Source organism: Zootoca vivipara, chromosome 6 (genome assembly GCF_963506605.1).
Source record: "Zootoca vivipara chromosome 6, rZooViv1.1, whole genome shotgun sequence".
NCBI lineage: Eukaryota > Metazoa > Chordata > Lepidosauria > Squamata > Lacertidae > Zootoca > Zootoca vivipara.
This window is the reverse complement of record NC_083281.1, coordinates 97040917-97061834: the sequence shown is the minus strand read 5'-3', so window position 1 is coordinate 97061834 and position 20918 is coordinate 97040917.

The window sequence follows — 20918 nt, the reverse complement described above, 5'->3', positions numbered from 1 at the left end:
CTTCTTGTGGTTTTTATATTTAAACAGAACTTGGATGGGTCAGCCCTTCAAAACAGGACACACACACAGAGATTGGCAATTTCTCCTGGAATTTTGCAGCGTTCCAAAATGCAGACCCCTTACCGAGTGAGATGGCCAGATTTTGAATCTCCTGGATTCACTCCCCTGAAGAGTTTTTTTCTGACAGGGATCAGGTGGTTCCTTCTCTGACCCAGGGGAACAACAACCACCTCCAGGAATGAGCCAAGAATGATGATCCCATGCAGTGCACAGGGAGAGGAGTTAGAGCAGGAACAGGGAACCTTTTTCATTTATTTTCTTTCCGCCCCCTAGACCAACACTGTCAGATCGGCAAGACAAGCCAGCTGTCAATCACAAAACAGCATTATGACACATGATTGACAGGCTTTCCGATAAGCAGCTTTCTTTCTTCCTGACATAGCACTTGATGTCAGCTGATTGACAGGTGGATGTCGTTTGGGGGAAATGGTCTCACTGACCAGATTGGACTGCCCCCTGCTGGACGAAGGGTGGCCCACAAGCTAGAGACTCTCCACCCCGGAGGAACTGACAGAGGCTGGCAAGACAGTGGGTATTTCCCACGGCTCTGGAACTCATTATTGTAATTATTTAATTCTATTGCTTAAATTTAGTTTAGATGGTGTATATTTCTGCCCTGGAATCCTTGGGTGAAGGGTGGGCTTATATATGTCAAATAAATAAATTAAATAAATGAGAGTAATAGAATCATAGAATTGTACAGTTGGAAGGGACCCCGAGGGTCATCTAGTCCAATCACTTGCAATGCAGGAATCTTTTCCCCAATGTAGGCCTTCAACTCACCACCCTGAGATTAAACGTCTCATGCTCTACCTACTGAGCTATGCGTGCCCATCCTAGACCCTTGGTAAAGTCAGCCTTCAAATTAGATGACTCACTTGATGTGGGGCACTTCCTGGCCCCATCCTGATAGCCTGCCAGTGTCAGAAGTTCTGCTTTGTTGCTGGGGGTGGGGCACATGTTTCTGGAAGGCCTTCTTTTCACAGGCTTGGCAGAGCTTCCTGGATCACTTCCCCCTGAGCTTGCCAAACAACTGCAAAAGAAGAGAGCAAAAGCTGTTACTGCAGTGAAGCATCAACAGTGGGCTTTCACAGCAAACCAATGCTTCGATGCGCCCCGCTGCGCCCTGTGGGAAGAGCACATTCATCTCTCTTCCATGCCATTAACCTCAGGGGAAATGTCAATCTGCCTGCCTATTTGCCTGGATCAGCGGAGAAGTGTCTCTAGTATGAGGTGGACGGATACTGAAAAGTGCACAATTAGATAAAAGACTTTCCGAGTTGCATTCTCTATAGACGGCCTCTATGAGGCTGGTAGTGCAGTTATTTTAGGCTCTGAACCTAATGGTCTTACTGGGGGAGTGGGGGGGGGACTCTCTAGATGGTGATGTGTATTATTGCACTCTCTTCAAATGCGGTAAGCTGGCCCAGCTGTGTTTGGGGTAGGACCCTTACGCCCCTCACCGTGCCACTGGATGCTGGCACACTTATTTCCCCCTCCTATGTGTCCTCCACCCAGTTTCTCATTAATACTCAGGTTGCCCACCTGTCCACCCGCCTCACTCCATATGGATCCCCCCCCCAGGTCTTCATGTATTTGTTGTGTATTGAGTCAAAGGATTTTATATCTGTATTATTATTGTCTGTATTTGCATTAGGATAAAGTAACTGCCTTTTGGTTCCAGAGGGTACAGCTACTATTGGTTCATTTAAGCTGCTGTATTTGGATCCTCTGTCTTATTGGTTTCCTCCAAAAGGCAGCACTGTGATTGCTTGATATTGTTCCCTCCAAAATGTATCCCTTCCTAGCTAGTCCCCTGTCCCTATAAATGTAGCTTTCCTCTCCTCAGTCTTCAGTCTTGTTCACTTTAATAAAGAGCTGTTACTAGAGAACTGTCTCCAGCATGTTTTGTCAAGAGAGCTGAAATCACAAACTCCACGTCACAACAACTGGCGACGAAGGTGGGATCCGGAATGCTGAGGAGCGGTTAAACACAACCCTGCCTCAGAGTCCGGATTGCAGCTGAGAACAAGACTCACTGGCCAGCTGAGAAGACGACCCTGCCCGCTAGGACAATGGAGAGTCCAAGGGTATTGGAGCCCTTCCAGCCATCAGAGCCCCACACCTGGGAAGACTACGTCGAACGCTTTGAGTTCTTCGCAGTGGCTCAAGGGATCACCGATGCCAACAAAAGAAGGGCCACATTCCTGAGCTACTGTGGGCCCGAGACCTTCAAGCTAGCCAAGGCATTACTTGCTCCAGCGAAGCTGAGTGAGACATCTCTCCAAGATATTCTTGCCTGCCTAACAAGCCACTTGGCGCCTACTGAGACCAAGATGGCCCGGCGGATGGAGTTCCATAAGAGGCAGCAGCATGCTGGGGAGTCTGTATCCGCATTTCTGGCTGAACTCCGGAAGCTCGCTCAGCACTGCGGCTTCCAAAATCTGGAAGAGACTCTCCTGGATCGGTTTATTGGTGGTCTGAGCAGCAAGAAAGCCAGAAGACGCATCGTGGCTAAAGAAGAGGTTACCCTTGCTTCAGCCTTGAAGGAGGCCACCGCCACGGAGAATTATGAAAGAGAGGAGCTTGATGCCAGTCGCAAGGCCACTAAGCCACAGATAGAAGTTGCGCATGCCATGGACGAGCTAGAGGCTACTCCGAGCCAGAGCCCAGTCCGTGGGGTCGAGTTGGTGCGTCAGGCCTGCACAGTGCACAAAGATCACCAAGGCAGTTGCCCAGGTTGTGGCGGAAACCATGGGCGGAAGAGTTGTCGTTTCAGGGATGCTATGTGCCGGATGTGCGGGAAGACAGGTCACATCGCCAGGGTCTGTAGATCGGCGGCGTCAGGAGCAACAGGAGCACCTAGACTGGAGCATCGCAGACCGCCCACAGCAACTCATTTTCGAAAGGACTGCCACTACATAACGGAGATCAACGGGAGGGCCGTGCAGTTTCCAGCGCAAGGCAAGGCACACGTCAAGGTGAAGATTGAGGGTCAGCAGTGCGACATGGAGGTGGACTCTGGATCTGCATTCACCATCGTGTCGGACCAGACCGCGAAGACATTCTTCCCCAGGGGTAAGTTGCCCCCTCTGGAACCCTTCCCGGCAACCTTGCAGTCGTACTCAGCAGGCCGCATCCATGTTATGGGAATGTGTGCTGTGAGAGTACAGTTCCGGGACAAACAGGCTGTACTCAAACTGGTGATTGCGAAGGGCAGTCGCCCCAGTCTCCTGGGCACTGACTGGTTCCCCGCCCTGGGACTGAGTATCTCAGGGCTTAATTCAATCCAAACCTGCCCTGAGATGAGTGAGGTATTATGCAAGGAATTTGCTGGTCTCTTTAATGGAAAACTGGGTTGTTATAAAGGGCCCCCAGTTGACTTCGAGTTGGACCCCGGGGTGGCTCCAATCCGACTCAAACCAAGGCGAGTGCCATTTGCACTGCAACCCAAGATCGAGGCAGAGCTGGATAAATTGGTCAAGCAGGGAGTTCTCTCACCCGTGGACTCTGCTAAGTGGGAGACTCCAATCGTCACACCCCTTAAAGCAAATGGGGAAGTCAGGATATGTGCAGATTACAAATGTACTATCAATAAGGCACTCAGGGGAAACTCATACCCCATTCCAGTCGTATCACATCTGTTGGCTAAACTGGCTGGGGGCAAGGTGTTCGCCAAAATTGACCTGGCACAAGCTTACCAACAGCTGCCAGTAACCCCACAATCAGCGGAAGCACAGACTATTGTCACACATAAAGGGGCGTTCAGAGTTAACAGATTACAGTTCGGAGTTTGTGTGGCCCCAGGGATTTTTCAAGGGCTCATGGAACGCCTGTTAAGAGGTCTGCCGGGGGTCTTGCCATTTTTTGATGACGTTTTGATTGCTGGAAAAGACCCACAGGAACTGGTTGCGCGTGTCCGTGCAGTGTTGCTCAAGTTCAAGGAGGTGGGGTTGCAACTGAAAAAAGAAAAATGCAGTTTTGGGGTGCCAACTGTGGATTTCTTGGGGTTTAAAATTGATGCATCAGGCATCCACCCCACAGATGCTAAGATTAAGGCCATCATCGAGGCACCACGACCACAGAACAAGACGGAGTTGCAGTCATTCCTGGGACTTATTAACTTTTATCATTCGTTCTTACCCCAGAAAGCTTCGGTAGCTGAACCATTACATAGACTATTGCAGAAAAAGAATGTGTGGCGATGGGGGCGGGAGCAGCAGAAGGCTTTTGACTCCTTGCGAGGAATGCTGAGTAGCAGGAGCGTCCTTGCTCATTATGATGAGTCAAAGCCGCTGGTCCTGGCATGTGATGCCTCTCAATACGGTCTGGGGGCTGTGCTGAGTCATAGGGAACCGGATGGGTCGGAAAAGCCCATCTCTTTCTATTCCCGTACGTTGTCGCCCACAGAGCGCAACTATGCTCAAATTGATAAAGAGGCACTGGCTATTGTGTCCGGAATCAAAAGGTTCTATGATTATTTGTACGGTCGCCATTTCTCCATTGAAACGGACCACAAACCACTGTTAGGGTTGTTCAACCCAAACAAACAAACGCCACAAATTCTCTCCCCCAGAATGTTGCGTTGGTCAATATTCCTGAATGGGTTCCAGTACACCTTGACCCATGTGCCGGGGAAACAGTTGTGCCATGCTGATGCGCTGAGTCGATTGCCCCTTCCTGGCGGGAGCAATGAGGATCCTGCTCCGGCGGAGCACATTATGATGCTAGAAACACTTCCGGGGGCTCCTGTAACAGCTACGGATATAGCTGAGAAAACTAGGAAAGATGCTGTTCTCTCCCGTGTGCTCACTTGGGTGGGGAGGGGGGGGCCAGGTGGTCCGCATGAAGAAAAATTCAGGCCTTATGCGACAAGGCAGCACGAATTGTCCATGCATAAGGGTTGTCTCCTATGGGGAGATAGGGTGATAATCCCAGCACCACTGAGAAACAGGGTTCTTGAGACGCTTCACATGGGACACCCGGGAATGGTCAGGATGAAGTCGCTAGCCCGATGTTATGTGTGGTGGCCTGGAATGGACCAGAACATAGAACAATGGGTACGAACATGCAAGGCATGCCAAGAGGTGCGGCCAGAAGTGGCCAGAGCACCAGTCCACTGGTGGGAGCAGTCCAGGACTCCCTGGAGCCGGCTGCACATAGATTTTGCTGGGCCATTCCAAGGGAAGGTCTTTTTGGTTATCGTTGATGCATATTCCAAATGGTTAGAAGTGGCGATGGTCCCTAGCATGGCATCAGCTGCCGTAATCAAGGTGTTGAGGCAGCTGTTTGCTACCCACGGGTTACCTGAGACCATTGTATCAGATAATGGGGCAGCTTTTGTATCCCAAGAATTCAGGGCATTCTTGGCTGATAACTTTATAAGAGGGGTCACATCCGCGCCCTTTCACCCATCCTCCAATGGGCAGGCTGAGCGCATGGTAAGAACAGCCAAAGAATCCATTGCGCGCTTAATGGAGGGTAACTGGTCGGCTCGCATCGCGCGAATGTTATTTTTGCAGCATGCGACGCCGTGTACTGCGACGGGCAAGTCGCCAGCCGAGCTGCTCTTAGGTAGAAGACTGGTAACGGTGCTGGATTATGTCCACCCAGATAAAATGCCAAACCGTAATTCAAGAGCAACCCCCCAGGCTGAGACTGACACAACAAGGTATCTCGCCCCTGAAGATCTGGTCTGGGTAAGGAACTATTCACGAGGTCTGCGGTGGGTGGCTGGTGTGATCACCCGGGCTAGTGGACCTGTGTCCTATTATGTGACCTTGGAAAATGGGCAAGTTTGGAAGAGACATATAGATCAGCTGAGGCGCCGGGTGCTCAGCAGGGAGGAGTCAGATAATTCATCCCTGGCTAATGACGCACAGCTGCGAGACCAGAGTGAAAATGGTCCAGAGGTACAGTCACCAGGGGCTTCAGCAAATGAACCAGGGTCTGCTAGTCCTCATGATGACGAGGTACAGGTCGGGGACCCTGAGATGTCTGGGACTCCATCTGTTCCTGATGAAACCCCTATAGCAGCCCCTCCACCACAGGTAACACCCAATCCAGAACCTGCAACACCTGTTGTCAGGAGATCAGGTAGAAGTTGTAGGACCCCACAGTACCTGAGGGATTACGTCTGCTGTGCTCACTAGGGGGGGAGGGGTGTTGTGTATTGAGTCAAAGGATTTTATATCTGTATTATTATTGTCTGTATTTGCATTAGGATAAAGTAACTGCCTTTTGGTTCCAGAGGGTACAGCTACTATTGGTTCATTTAAGCTGCTGTATTTGGATCCTCTGTCTTATTGGTTTCCTCCAAAAGGCAGCACTGTGATTGCTTGATATTGTTCCCTCCAAAATGTATCCCTTCCTAGCTAGTCCCCTGTCCCTATAAATGTAGCTTTCCTCTCCTCAGTCTTCAGTCTTGTTCACTTTAATAAAGAGCTGTTACTAGAGAACTGTCTCCAGCATGTTTTGTCAAGAGAGCTGAAATCACAAACTCCACGTCACAACAGTATTTATGTTTTTACCAGGGGGCTCTGCCCTCCTGCTGACTCCACTCGCCAACACCCCCTTCCTCCCCCATGCAACACTAAGCTCCCTTTCCACCTTCCCAATCCTCTTTCTGAAACTGCTTTTGTCCTTACCCTGCACCTCCTGAAACCCCAGGCAATATGGCCAATGATCAGGTTTTATGGGAGAGGGAACATACATGTGCAGGAGCACAAGCTAGCCAACTCTGTCGGGAAGTCCCATGGGTTTCACTTCCAGAGGAGTTAAGTGCATACCAGTCTCTGGCCTGTAATTCCTTTCTTTCCTCCTCTTGCTTCTTTGTAATACAGCAAGTCTGCAACTTAAGCACATTTAACCTAAATAAAATGAATAAATGAAAAAGGGCTGGGAAGAGAGCGGGCTTCAAGGAAAAATAGCTGGGGTGTTTCAGTGTGGGGGCTTCATTATGGGGCAGGTTTCAGTATGGGACAAGCTGTTTATATTTTTCACTGTGGAGCAGTGGGAGTTCCATCAGTAGCCTGGTGTGTGGGGTGGAGCAGACATTCCAAGTGTCCCTATTTTCCAGGGATGCCCCTGATTTAGAAAAGCCTGGAATATTCCGCTTTTCCTTAAAGGTAAAGGGACCCCTGACCATTAGGTCCAGTCACGGACGACTCTGGGTTTAAGGCGCTCATCTCGCTTTATTGGCCGAGGGATCCGGCGTACAGCTTCCGGGTCATGTGGCCAGCATGACAAAGCCGCTTCTGGTGAACCAGAGCAGCGTACGGAAACGCCGTTTACCTTCCTGCCAGAGCGGTCCCTATTTATCTACTTGCACTTTGACGTGCTTTCGAACTGCTAGGTTGGCAGGAGCTGGGACCGAGCAACAGGAACTCACCCCGTCGTGGGGATTTGAACCACCGACCTTCTGATCGGCAAGCTCTAGGCTCTGTGGTTTAACCCACAGCGCCACCCGCATCCCTTCACTTTTCCTTAGGATGTCCCTATTTTCATTGGAGAAATATTGGAAGGTATGGAGTTATGCAACCCCCGAGCCAAGGAGATAAGTTACAATACAGCCGTTAGAAGACACCTGAAGGCAGCCCTGTACAGGGAAGTTTTTTATGTTTAATGCAGGGGTCAGCAAACTTTTCAGCAGGGGGCCGGTCCACTGTCCCTCAGACCTTGTGGAGGGCCAGACTATATTTTGAAAAAAATTAATGAACAAATTCCTATGCCCCCCCAGAGATGCATTTTAAATAAAAGGGCACATTCCACTCAGGTAAAAACACGCTGATTCCCAGACCCTCCGCGGGCCAGATTTAGAAGGCGATTGGGCTGGATGCGGCCCATGGGCCTTTGTTTGTCTACCCATGGTTTAATGTTTTCTTATGTTTTTATGTATGTAGGAGTGGCCCAGAGTGGCTGGGGCAACCCAGTAAAATGTGTGGCATATAAATAGTAAAATTATCATTATGGAATCCTATTTTCATCAGAGAAATGTGGGGTATGTGGGGGTTGTTTGGGGCAGTGTGTGAAGAAGGGGATTCAGTGTGCAGCAGTGGGGGGGGGTTCAGTGTGCAGAGGATCAGTGTAAGGGGGGATTCAGTGTGGGGCAGAGTGTTTAGGGGCTTGCAGCATGGGGTGGGATTAGGGGGTTTGCTGTACAAGGGAAATGTAAGGTTGTGGGGTAGGATTGCCTGTAGTGTTTTGACCATTGAACTGATTAAAAACACACAGCATGCATATCAGACGGGCGCATTGCCATTGTGGAGCGGTCGGTGGGTTTGTGGCTTTCCCAGGGGCATCTGGTTGGCCATCCCAGAACAGGATGCAGGGCTAGATGGGTGCATGGCCTCACCTATGTGTTGGGGACTTCTTGTAGAATCATAGAATCATAGGGTTGGAAGAGACCACAAGGGCCATCCAGTCCAACCCCCTGCCAAGCAGGAAACACCATCAAAGCATTCTTGACATATGCCTGTCAAGCCTGTGCTACAGACCTCCAAAGAAGGAGACTCTACCACACTCCTTGGCAGCAAATTCCACTGCCGAACAGCTCTTACTGTCAGGAAGTTCTTCCTAATGTTTAGGTGGAATCTTCTTTCTTGTAGCTTGAATCCATTGCTCCGTGTCCGCTTCTCTGGAGCAGCAGAAAACAACCTTTCTCCCTCCTCTATATGACATCCTTTTATATATTTGAACATGGCTATCATATCACCCCTTAACCTTCTCTTCTCCAGGCTAAACATACCCAGCTCCCTAAGCCATTCCTCATAAGGCATTGTTTCCAGGCCTTTGACCATTTTGGTTGCTCTCTTCTGGACACGTTCCAGTTTGTCAGTATCCTTCTTGAACTGTGCTGCCCAGAAGTGGACACAGTACTCCACAGTACTGTTCTTCTGTGTGTTTCAATGCGGGGTGAGGTGCTTGTGAAAGGGGTTTCATCGTTGGGTTGTGTGTGTCTGGTGTGTGTTTATTAAAAGGTAAAGGTAAAGGACACCTGGATGGTTAAGTGCAGTGAAACACAACAATGTGGTTACAGTGCTCATCTCGCTTTCAGGCCAAGGGAGCTGGTGTTTGTCCACAGACAGCTTTCCGGGTCATGTGGCCAGCAGGACTAAACCACTGCTGGCGCAATGGAACATCATGACAGAAACCAGAGCGCACGGAAACGCCGTTTACCTTCCTACCACAGTACCTATTTATCTACTTGCGTCGTGTGCTTTTGAACTGCTAGGTTGGCAGAAGCTGGGACAGAGGAACCGGAGCTCACCCCGTCATGGGGATTCGAACTTTAAAAACTGTATTCATTGTAAAAGTCTGGCTTCACTTTGGATTTCAATCATGTGCAATACTATTTTGCCATTACTAGTTTCCCATAGACTTTAAGGGGCAGTAATGATGGGTCCTGCTTTTTCTGCTCTCCTTAACTACAGGAACAATCCCTGTGCTTCTCTAATCCTCCATCCACCTATTTCTTCTCTGCAGGAGATGGAGTCACAAAGGCGGACACCAATGGAGGCACTACCATCTGGACATTGTGTCACCTTCAGGTGGTTTCAGATTTGTCCTTTCTCATCCAGGCAGCGTGACCAGAGATTAGGAAGAGGAATAACATGCTTTTCTCTGGCAAGGGGATTAGCGACCACAGTGCCACCATCTGCAAATTGACATGTCACTCAGCACCTTACAGAATCTTAGATTTGTGTTTTGTTTTCACGGCTACTTTTGGGTTGTTTATTTAATATAGGCCTTGGTACAAGCTTTGTCGATCCAGATGATTCATGACTATGTTTTGTTACCCATTTCGTAAGTTTGTTCAGTGAGTAACAAAGTTTGTTGGCTTCTTGGGGATTATTTCTATTTTATGAAAAAGAATTGTTTGCTGTTAGAAACCTCTAGCAGCTGAAACAACTTTTGTGTAGCAAATTAAAACTACAGGCACAAAAGATGATCTCATGCCTTGTATACCAAGCCAGCCATTGCACAACCAGCACTCTGCCTCCTACAGATGTCATCTCATCAGGAAGAGTTTTCTCTACAATACAGGAGTCAGACCTTCAGTGTGGTGGCACCTCCTCTTTGGAACACAGTGTCGCGGTCACCCTGACCTGCGCAGCACCCCCGGACGTTTTACGGTCTATTGATAATGCGCCAACGACAAAATAAATATCTGCTGTCACTCAAAACACTTCAGACCAGGATAAGGTGAAAGTAAAAAGATGTTGCTTTATTGTGCGTACATAAGCGTAATGGTTTCAGTATATATCTTAGAATGTTCCAAATTACAGATGTTTCCTATACCGGCCTATTACCTCTAATTAATACTATTACCGGCCTATTACCACTAAAGACAACTAAATATATATATTTGGGCAGTAGAGAAAAGATGGCGACGTGAACAGTAGCCTTGTTCTATGCTTGGTAAAGCTTTTGTTTTTACTTTCTGCTTTGAAGGGTTTTTAAGGGCTTTAAGACGCTTTAGGGCGTTTATTTTAGAAGTTTTATGGTTTTAAGGTTCAGATTATTTCCTACTTCTCCCATAAATCTGCAAGAAAACGCTATAGATAGAGATTGTTAAAGGGAGCAGGGCTTATCAACAGCACAACCTGCCCTGCCCTGACCCTGTGGTTTTGAGAAATTTTCTCCTTGTTTTCTTGCCGATATGAGAGGGAAGAAACGCTGCGGGCAGCATTCCAATGAAGCTACGAGCATTGCCAAAAAACAGACAAACATCAGAGATTTCTTGCTTGATAATGACCTAAAGGAGATCTGTAGAAACGTCCCTACTGCAAACAGTTATGATGTCCTTGCTCCCAGTACTACTCATGAGGAGCCTGCCGGCATTGTGGATGGCTCACAACTAGCCTCAAGCCTGTGTATGAAGGAACAGAAGGAACAGACTCAAGAGTCCCCGCAAAAAACTTCACCTGAACTATCCCAGCCACCAGCCCAGTAAAACGAGGACCGAGAGGCACTGGAACTGTTAATCTGCCAGACTGAGTTGATAACACATACCATCACCAACCTATCTAAAAGGCTGGATGGGATCGAAAAGAAGCTTGAAAAAGTCTTTGGCTTGTTCAGTCGCGCCCCCCCCCCTCACTTCCTCAGCTTAACAATATTGCAAACTCCACTCACCCCTGCTCTAGTGTGCAGGCCAACCTTGCACAAAAACAAGTAAGATGCCTGCCCAACCAAGTCCAAAACTCAAGTCTGCAACTCCAGAACAGCAAACTTGCAGTACTGGTGGGAAATCACCCCTTGAACTATAACAAATGGGTGGATAAACACTCGGTCGCAAATTCCCCGACCCAACTGTTGGGGCAGACACTACGCCCCGTAGGTATCGTGGACATCTCATGGCTGCCCTCTGATTTATGGTTATTAACTTTAGATCTGCCCATTTCGTTGCAAAGATTCTAAAACTAAAAAACGGTACAAGAAAATGGTACATCTATTTTACAAGGGTTTTTGCACCAGGATAGATGCTGCCTGTGTTGATGTTGGGCCTGTGTGCCACAGAGAACAAATAGACGGGGGAATGGAGCCGGGGACCGCAAACAAGGGCAAACCTATTACCCCACAGGAAATGGCAAGCCTGCCTGCAAATGACCTAATTGATTTCCTACTCCCCCCGCTTGGTACCTTGGTCTCTACGTGCAACGAGCCTGACATAGGACCACCCAAGCAAGACCAGTCTGAAATGCTCTCGTCCTCATATGCCTTGATGCCGAAATTGGAGGCTTCCATTATTTTAAGCCCAATACACAATCAAGATTCACAACATCTGTCAAATTCTGACCCGCTAGCAGCATCGACGCAAGATACAGCTGTTGACCTGCTATCTTTACAACCTATACAGGTCGGCAAAGCCCATGCATTGGAAAAATCAGCTGAACATTTTGATATTTACAATAGTGTCATCGAAGATCCCCTGGGCCATATCAACTTATTGGGCCCTCAGTTAAAGTTATCACACCTACCTAGGGACCAGCGACCTCAAACCTGGAATCACCAAGCAGCATAGCTGCCAAGTTTTCCCTTTTCTCGCGAGGAAGCCTATTCAGCATAAGGGAAAATCCCTTAAAAAAAGGGATAACTTGGCAGCTATGCCAAGCAGGGCGGAAAGAGGATGAGCCTAACCAAGGAGCCTCAAATCATCAGAAAAGAGATTGACTGCCACTATTTCCACCATCACCCTATTTTCACATTCTATCTTGGAATGTGGCGGGATGGTTATCTAAGCAGGGTGATGTCGACCTTCTGGACTTCCTTACAAAATTTCAGATTATATGTTTACAAGAGACATGGTGTCTAGATTTCCATATCCCTTCTTTACAGGGATACGAAGCCTTTGTTACCCCTGCGATAAAACCAAATATCCGAGGCCGACTGTCAGGATATGGGCAGGAGTCAGGCTTTGGGGCCTGTAGTGCTTTGCAGGACTGGGGCCTGCCTCAGCTTGTGCTGGAGAAGCAAGGAGTGGCCACTCAGGTGAGGCCACTTGATACTCACTGCACCTGGTGGCAAGAGCTGGGAGGGATAAAAGCTCAGCATTTCCCTTCAGCTCTTTGCCACAGCAACGCTATCCCTGCCTTGTTGCATCTGGGCTCCTGCGCCTTGCTCCTTGGACCCTTGCCTTGCCTACGCCTTGCTCCTTGACCCTTGGACCTTCGCCTTGCTTCTTGTTCCTTGAGCCTTCGCCTTGCTCCTTGCTCCTTGGACCTTCGCCTTGCCTCCGCCTTGCTCCTTGACTCCCAGACCTTCGCCTCCGCCTTGCTCCTTGACCCTGTGACTGCCTGCTGCTGGACCCTCAGCTCTGCACCTGTTCCTGCTTCTACACCACCATCTTGCCTCTGGTCCTGATGTCCTCAGCCAGGGCTTCAACCGCCCGCCGACCGGACCGTGACACCGACCTAGTGGTGGCTTAGTCACTTTTGTTTCTACCAAGCTAAAGTGCAAGGTCCGGCAACAGCAGTGGGTGAAGAGTGTTGTTGTTGTTGTTTAGTCGTTTAGTCGTGTCCGACTCTTCGTGACCCCATGGACCATAGCACGCCAGGCACTCCTGTCTTGCACTGCCTCCCGTAGTTTGGTCAAACTCATGTCCGTAGCTTCGAGAACACTGTCCAACCATCTCGTCCTCTGTCGTCCCCTTCTCCTAGTGCCCTCAATCTTTCCCAACATCAGAGTCTTTTCCAAGGATTCTTCTCTTCTCATGAGGTGGCCAAAGTATTGGAGCCTCAGCTTCACGATCTGTCCTTCCAGGGAGCACTCAGGGCTGATTTCCTTAAGAATTGATAGGTTTGATCTTCTAGCAGTCCATGGGACTCTCAAGAGTCTCCTCCAGCACCATAATTCAAAAGCATCAATTCTTTGGCGATCAGCCTTCTTTATGGTCCAGCTCTCACTTCCATACATCACTACTGGGAAAACCATAGCTTTAACTATACGGACCTTTGTCGGCAAGGTGATGTCTCTGCTTTTTAAGATGCTGTCTAGGTTTGTCATTGCTTTTCTCCCAAGAAGCAGGCGTCTTTTAATTTCGTGACTGCTGTCACCATCTGCAGTGATCAAGGAGCCCAAGAAAGTAAAATCTCTCACTGCCTCCATTTCTTCCCCTTCTATTTGCCAGGAGGTGATGGGACCAGTGGCCATGATCTTGGTTTTTTTTATGTTGAGCTTCAGACCATATTTTGCGCTCTCCTCTTTCACCCTCATTAAAAGGTTCTTTAATTCCTCCTCACTTTCTGCCATCAAGGTTGTGTCATCTGCATATCTGAGGTTGTTGATATTTCTTCCGGCAATCTTAATTCCTGCTTGGGATTCATCTAGTCCAGCCTTTCGCATGATGAATTCTGCATATAAGTTAAATAAGCAGGGAGACAATATACAACCTTGTCGTACTCCTTTCCCAATTTTGAACCAATCAGTTGTTCCATATCCAGTTCTAACTGTAGCTTCTTGTCCCACATAGAGATTTCTCAGGAGACAGATGAGGTGATCAGGCACTCCCATTTCTTTAAGAACTTGCCATAGTTTGCTGTGGTCGACACAGTCAAAGGCTTTTGCATAGTCAATGAAGCAGAAGTAGACGTTTTTCTGGAACTCTCTAGCTTTCTCCATAATCCAGCGCATGTTTGCTATTTGGTCTCTGGTTCCTCTGCCCTTTCGAAATCCAGCTTGCACTTCTGGGAGTTCTCGGTCCACATACTGCCTAAGCCTGGCTTGTAGAATTTTAAGCATAACCTTGCTAGCGTGTGAAATGAGCGCAATTGTGCGGTAGTTGGAGCATTCTTTGGCACTGCCCTTCTTTGGAATTGGGATGTAGACTGATCTTCTCCAATCCTCTGGCCATTGCTGAGTTTTCCAAACTTGCTGGCATATTGGGTGTAGCACCTTAACAGCATCATCTTGGGTGAAGAGTAACAACTTACAAATCTTACTCATTTCTAGCAGTGAAGGAGGAGATTTCCTTTGCTTTGATATATATATCCCTCCCATGGGCACCCCTCCCCAGTCGTCACAAATCTGGGAAGATTTAGAGCTATGTTTGGAGAAGGCTGAACTAGAACTCCCTGGCATGGATATCCTGCTGGCAGGTGATTTCAACGCCAGGATAGGAAATGACATTAATATGCACTGCTCCAAATCTCAGTTCCTACCAGAGGAGACTGCCTTCAAACATAATTTGTATAATCTGCATGGTACCTATATGGACAGGTCAGGGGGTTTCTTTTCTTTTCTTGGGCCTAGAGGTGCGAGCATTATTGATTATATCCTGGTCTCCTCAAAACTTTTGGAGAGGTCACAGGGCTTCAGGACTTTCAATAGAATTGAGTGACCATTTTCCTATAGCAATCTCACTAATTCCCCTTGGTTTGGAGGATCCGCAACACCTTCACTGTGCAGACCTACCTCCAATTCTGGCCCTCCGTAGGCGTAAATGGAACAGCGATCTGGAATCTAAAATCAAACACTTGCATTCATCAGATTTACTGGCCTTGAGAGACTAGTGCATTTTATCTAATTCTGACCCCTTTTCAACATTCCAGCGGGTCTCAGAGTCGCTCTTCCCGCTACTCACGAACTCCAATCCTCCCAAACAACAAAACAATTCGCGGGCCTGGTTCGACAAAGACTGCCGGAATCTAAGATCCTTGCTTAGGAAATTACAAAATAAGGTAAAACGGGAAGGGACTTTGTCCTCCATGGTAAACCTGCACAGGTGGTGTTCTCATTATAAAAATACTCTAAAATTTAAGAAATCCCTCTACAGGAAGGAACAATGGGAGGCACTTGACAAAGCGATCAAATTGCGGGACGACAAAAAATTCTGGGAAATAATTGCTCAGGGAGTTTCACCCAAAGGGAAAATTGTAACCAACAGTATTTCATCTAACTTATAATAAAAAAATTCCTTCAGTAGCACCTTAAAGACCAATTAGTTGGTCTTTAAGGTGCTACTGAAGGAATTTTTTTATTTTGCTTCGACTCAGACCAACACGGCTACCTACCTGTAACTCATCTAACTTATGGTACCAACATTTTTCCCGGCTATATACAGCTCCAAACATTGCTAAACCGAGCCAGTTTCCTCCTCTTTAAAACGATCTACTAATGGGCTGGGATCTTGTTACCGAATCAGAATGTTTACAGCTAATTAAAACACTCAAGAATGGCAAAGCTCCTGGTGAGGATATGATTCCTCCAGAGGTGTTTAAACTAAATGCCCAGTGTTGGGCCGCTATTTTGGCCCAACTTTTTATGGTAATAAATGATACATGCAAAATCCTAGAAAACTGGAAACTGAGTCTGGTAGCCCCCATCTATAAGAAGGGAGACCCCCAAGACCCATCAAACTATCGCCCCATAAGTCTCCTGGACATCGCGTATAAACTTTATATTCGTTACCTGCTAAATAAATTGGTTGACTGGGCTGAGCACTCTAACTTGTTCAATCCGGAACAGGCAGGGTTCCGAAAGGGCCATAGCACAACAGGTCATGTATGGTACTGTATTACAGACAATGATAGAGAAGTATACAAAGGTACATAAGAGCAAACTTTTTGTAGCTTTTGTAGATCTTACATCTGCTTTTGATTCAATTTGTAGGGACAAATTATGGCAAAAACTATATGAAACAGATATTGATAGACGACTTCTCAAAATACTTAGAGAGTTGCATACAGACACCATAGTTAAAATCAGAACTGGGATGTCAGGCAACTATATTGACCCAATGCCACTGGGGAAAGGGGTTAAACAGGGTTGCTTTTTAGCGTCGTTCCTATTTAATTTTTATATAAATGACATTGTTCAACATGTGGCGAAGTACAAGTCATCAGCTCCTGCCCTGGAAGGCAAACATCTGAATATATTGCTATATGCTGACAACATGGCTGTCATGGCACTTACTCGAAGGGGTCTACACAGCATGCTGGAAGGGCTCACTGCTTATTGTTCCCAAAACTCTTTAAAGATAATTTATGACAAAACAAAAATTGTGGAGTTTACTAGAGCTCGCCACACATTTAGATGGTCTTTAGATGAACACATAATTGAACAGTGTCCTTTTTAAAAATATCTTGGTATTACTTTCCAAGCTGCATCTAGCTGGCGTGCCCACTTCAAGGCTGTAACCCTTCTAACACGTAGGACAATCGGTGCTTTGCTCAGTTTTTTTTTTATACGAGGGGAGGACAACTGGTGATCCCGGCACTAAAAGCTTTTGTTGGAAAAGTGATTCCCCAGATGCTATATAGGGTAGAACTCTGGGGATGGAATCAGAAGCTGCTAGAACGGCTTGAAATCTTCCAAAAAAATTATCTCAGAAGAATTCTAGTCCTCCCTCAGGGTACTCCGGCAGCCTTCTTAAGAGTGGAAGTAGGATTACCTTCTGTGTCTGCCAGGGCCCACTTAAGATTTCTGCGTTTTTTCATCAACCTCGCAGATGCCTCAAACACCTTATTAGCTAAACAAGCCTTTGTATCTTTACAATATAATACTACTTGGCGTCAAAACCTATTAGATATTCTATCCAGATACAATCTACCTGAGTTTAATACTCTCAAACTGTGGAGCCCTGATAAAGTTCGGGAATGGATCTTTGAAAAAGACGCCTTTTTGGACACCACAAAGATAAAAAATTCTGGGTTTTCCTACTAGTTTCCCCGAGTAAAAGCAGTCAAAATCTGTGCCAACTACTTGGTGGAGATCACTGATCCCACCCTTCTGAGAGCTTTCACTATGGCCCGGTTTCAAACATTGCCAACTGCATATCTGACCGGTAGATTCACAAAAACCCCAGTAGAACATCGTTTATGCCCTTGCCTTATGAAAATTAAAGAGGATCTTATACATTACCTCCTCTATTGCCCCATTTACTCGGGCTTTAGAGACGCAATGCTGCAAATTATACCCAACTCTATAATCAATCCTGAAGATAGAGTAAAAATTTTGTTAGTTGATGCAAACCCATGTATTACCCATGCGGTAGCGGTTTTTGTGATGAAGGCCATGAAAGCCAGGGAAAGATTTATGGATGACAATGTAAAGACCCCTTCATCGTCTGTTTAACTCGTTGCTTGTTTTCCTTCTCTTCCTGTTTTGTGGGATGAAGGTTTTGTTGGGATAGTATGCAATGAATTTTAATATTTTTAATTATTGTTGTGTTGATATTTGTGTACAGGCATGGTCCTCACAATAAACGGATTTGAATATGTTGACTTTAAAGACTTTAAAGGCATGCAAACTGCACAGCATCATTACCATTCAGTCCAGGGAGTGCGGGCGGTGGCGAGGCAGCGGGAGGCTGGCTAGTGGCAGAGGCGGGGGCCCAATCCGGCCGTAGGCCGAGCACGGGAGGCGGCGTATCCGGCGGGAGGCCAGCTAGTGGCGGCGGTGGGGCCTGATCTGGCTGTAGGCCAAGTGCGGGAGGCGGTGGTCTGGCAGGAGGCCGGCTAGTGGTGGCGGCAGTGGCCCGATCCGGCTGTAGGCCAAGCGCGGGAGGCAGCGATCCAGCGGGAGGCCGGTTAGTGGCGGCGGTGAGGGCCCGATTCGGCCTTCAGATGTCGGAAAAACCCGTAAGCGCGCGCCAATTTTTATCGTTCGTTAGTCAAATATTTGTAAGTAGAGTCATTCGTAAGTCGAGGTATATAGTTTTCCGTCAGGTTCTTGGCAGTTGTTTTAGGAGGGAACTTTTGGAGGGATCTTTGAATTATGTTTCTACAAGTTTGTGTGTGCGTGTGTGTACAGACACACACTCACACAATGTGACCATTCAGGGGCACTTTTTCAGCCAATCCAAATAGTTTTAAAGCTTTATTTTTTTAAAAAATAATATTTATTAAGTTTTCCATTTTAATAATCCAATAAAAACCACGTTAAAACATTCCAAATTACAATACAATCAAAAAAGCCAAATATAGGTACCAAATTATATATCTTTGGGTGACTTCCCATGCTCTGAATTTCACAAAGTGCTGATCATCTAATATCACATTGCATTTCGTACTTGGTCAATAAACCATTCCGATGTTAATCCTTCATTTTGTTTTCATTTATTTATGCAACCACTGGTCTGTTCATCTTTCACCTTCATAGTTCTCTGTGAAATATTTTTCCCTGTTGTAATCCACACTTCAGCAATTCCATTTTCAGTTTCTGCTCTCAGGACCCCTAATATGCCACATCCCAAACAAAGTGACGCCATTAGCCCCAGGCAGACATCTGGAATTCCCCTCTGTAATCTCGCTCCATTTCCCAGGATGCTGGTACCTCTGCAAAAACACAATAACTCTAGTCCAGAATTCTTTCCATCCTTCCTCTGAGGGTAGCTGCCAAAATCTTCACCCAGTCAGTATTATATTTAAGCCATAACGGCAGCAGAATGCTCTTTCAAGCCCACTTGCGTATTTCAAATAGTTGCCATTTGGGGGAGGTTTGCCAGGTAAAACTGCAAGTACAAATATATCATAAGAGAATAATAAAGGCTCACCTCCCCCTGGGGCTATAGAATAATCCATCAGTTAATTCAGCAAGCGGGCCAGTCCTTTGTGCTGTTTTGCTCCTCAGCGAAGCTACTTTTGTTTTCTGCTCACAGGGATAATTTTAACTGAGTCACAGTCCACCATTAGTCCCAGGCAGATATCCAGAATTCTCCTCTTTGGTCTCCATCCAACTTCTAATGAGATGGTACCTTTGCACTAACACAATAGCTTCAATCAGGAATTCCTTTCATCTTTTCGTTAATGGTCATTGCCAGAATCATAGTCAAAACTTCACACAGTCCATTTCGTAATTAAGCTAGGTGTCCACTCACATATTTCAAACAGCTGTCCCTTAGTTGCGACAAAAGTCTTTTCTCCAGATCAAATCCTTCTCAGTGGCTGGTTAAATTAGCAAGTTATTTTATCTCTGCTACTTCAGAGCATGCCTGTTACTGGTAATTAAGTCTGAATTTTTATCTTAAAAAACAGGTGTCCTCTGCTCATGGCATCGGCTTTGGAGAATTGCCTAGATGCGCAGTGCATTTCACCCAGCACCCCTGCCCCCCCCCCCGCATTCCTTCAGGACTGGCAGCAGGTATCAGACGATCTGCAGGTGGAGCTGCCCCCCAGGCCCTGGGGGGGTTTGGGGAGGACAACTACTCCCATATTATCCTCATTGTTCGCACGAAAGGGCTCTGCTCTTATGGGCACAGCCGTTCGCAGCCAAACAGGAAGTTAAAAGCATAAAAGTTACATCCTTAGAGCAAGCAGTTCACATACAGAATATTTATTGCCTTCCTATTGTGACCTCACTTTTTAGAAGTTTTCCTTCCATTTTTCTCCTTTATGATGTCAACCTTCCTTAGAGCTGGATGCTGAAGAATGCTTCATTTCCTTTGAAATGGGAAAACTGAGCGACAGGCTTTAAAGGGGACTTTGGAATCAACCATTGGGATGGTTTGGGGTCCTCATTAGCAGACTATTAACAGTGGAGAAAGGGAGGGAGACTTAAGGGGACATAAATGGTTTAAGAGATCCCTGGCAAATAACCAAAAGGGGTCATTATCAGCTTTTTTTCAGAAATATAGTTTGGAGGGGAAAGCAGGTTGCACAAGATGTTGCGTGTTTTTGTTATGTCTGCTCATTTACAGCTTGAACAGGAAGATCGCCCTGATACGTATGTGACTGGTTCCTTCAGAGGTAAAGCAATAACGCAGTTCCACTTGCCTCTGAACAATTGTATTCTTGTCAAGGTTATAAGTAAGACATGTTTCCATGGGACGTCTAAATATTGTGTTAGCTGCAGAATTCAGCTTGCTAAGAATCTCAGCTTGATTGATTGCAACACCAGGTTGATGAAGGCTGATGTGGAGGAACTTAGGAGCAAAAATGTCATTTTCATGTTTAAAACACAGATTACCTTCGTCTCTAATTATTGAAGATTTACATGCAAGTGAACTCCCTCTCCCTTGAGCTATTCAGACTTTCAGATCTCATTTGCAATCCTGCTAGTCCTGTAAAAGGAAGTTTAAAAAACACAAGCAAAGCATGGCTTTAAAATTAATTTATGAACCAACAATGCCTGCAGTGACAGAAGATTTTAAACAATAGTCCCAGATTGATCTTTCATGGTTAGGTTAAGAAGCGGTATTAAAAATGACTATAATTCCTAGGATGCTTTTTCTACTTGTCATGATAAAGAATGACAAAGGGCTATTATTGAACTGGCAAGAACTACTTTCAAACTTCGTGTGGAATAATAATAATAATAAAGCCAGCGTTCCCATTGCAACCTTTGAAAAAAGCTCAAATGAAGGAGCTGGAGGAGGAGTTAAGTTTCCCAATATAGTAGATTATCATGTCATATAAAAC